Source organism: Arachis hypogaea, chromosome 5, assembly GCF_003086295.3.
Source record: "Arachis hypogaea cultivar Tifrunner chromosome 5, arahy.Tifrunner.gnm2.J5K5, whole genome shotgun sequence".
NCBI lineage: Eukaryota > Viridiplantae > Streptophyta > Magnoliopsida > Fabales > Fabaceae > Arachis > Arachis hypogaea.
Window position 1 is genome coordinate 53,162,883 of NC_092040.1, and position 1,440 is coordinate 53,164,322.

Here is a 1,440-nt window from a genome sequence, read left to right on the forward strand (position 1 = left end):
TGTTTCCATAGGATTTTCCCATGTAATTCACCTCATCCATTGCAGGATTCTCAGGGTCATAAGCTTCTCCTTCAGTGGAGGCTTCTTTAGCACTGCCGGATGCAGCTTGCAATCCTGTCAGATTCTAAAAAATCATATTGACTTGCTGAGTCAATATTTTGTTCTAAGCCAATATAGCATTCAGAGTATCAGTCTCAAGAACTCCTCTCTTCTGAGTCATCCTATTATTCATAGGATTTCTTTTAGAAGTGTACATGAACTGGTTATTTGCAACCATCTCAATGTGTTCCTGGGCTTCTGCAGGGGTTTTCAGATGAAGAGATCCACCAGCAGAATGGTCCAATGACATCTTGGACAATTCAGATAGACCATCATAGAATATACATATGATGCTCCATTCTGGAAGCATGTCAGAAGGACACCTTTTGGTTAATTGCTTGTATCTTTCCCAAGCTTCATAGAGGATTCACCTTCCTTCTGTTTAAAGGTTTGGACTTCCACTCTAAGCTTGCTCATCTTTTGAGGTGGAAAGAATTTGGTCAAGAAAGCATTGACCAACTTGTCCCAAGAGTTCAGGCTTTCTCTAGGTTGTGAGTCCAACCATGTTCTAGCTCTATCTCTTATAGCAAAGGGGAAAAGCATAAGTTTGTAGACCTTGGGATCAACCCCATTGGTCTTGACAGTATCACAGATCTGCGAGAATTCAGTTAAGAACTGATAAGGATCTTCCGATGGAAGTTCATGAAACTTGCAATTCTGCTGCATTATAGAAACTAATTGAGGCTTAAGCTCAAAGTGGTTTGCCCCAATGGCAGGAATTGAGATGCTTCTTCCATAGAAGTTGGAAGTTGGTACAGTATAGTCACCAAGCATCTTCCTTGCATCTCTGGCATTGTTATTGGGTTCGGCTGCCATGTCTGCTTCTTTTTCAAAATTCTATGTAAGGTCCTCTTTGGAAGTGTTGTGCTTTAGCTTCTCTTAGCTTCTTCTTTAGAGTCCTTTCAGGTTCAGGATCAGCTTCAACAAGAATGTTTTTATCCCTGATTCTGCTCAAATGAAAAAAAAAAGAGAACAAAAGGGTGTAGTGGAATCCTCTATGTTACAGTATAGAGATTCCTTGAGGTGTCAGAGGAAAAGGAGTAGAAGAATGAGAAGAGAGAGGAGGTGAATTCGAATATTTTTTTAGATGAGTGGAGGAGGAATGTTAGCAATTAAATAAAATAAATAGAAAGAGATGAGAGAGAAAGAGTTTTTGAAAATTTAAAAGAAATAACATAAAATTAGAATTTAAAACAATTAGTTAATAAAAAAGATTTTTGAAAAAAAAGTGGTTAGTGATTTTCGAAAATTGGAAGTGGAAAAGGGGTTAGGTGGGTTTGAAAAAGATTAGAAATAGTAATTAGTTGAAAAAGATTTGAAAATAATTTTTAAAAGATAAGA

The 1,440-nt window shown here is 37.3% G+C and overlaps 1 non-coding gene across 1 annotated transcript; it reads left to right on the plus strand.

Moving 5' to 3' along the window:
* The first annotated feature begins 403 nt into the window (after window positions 1–403).
* LOC112804132 (small nucleolar RNA R71) lies at window positions 404–510 on the plus strand. The gene has a single exon (XR_003202751.1). It is a non-coding gene; the product is annotated as a small nucleolar RNA R71 (small nucleolar RNA).
* Window positions 511–1,440: the final 930 nt, after the last annotated feature.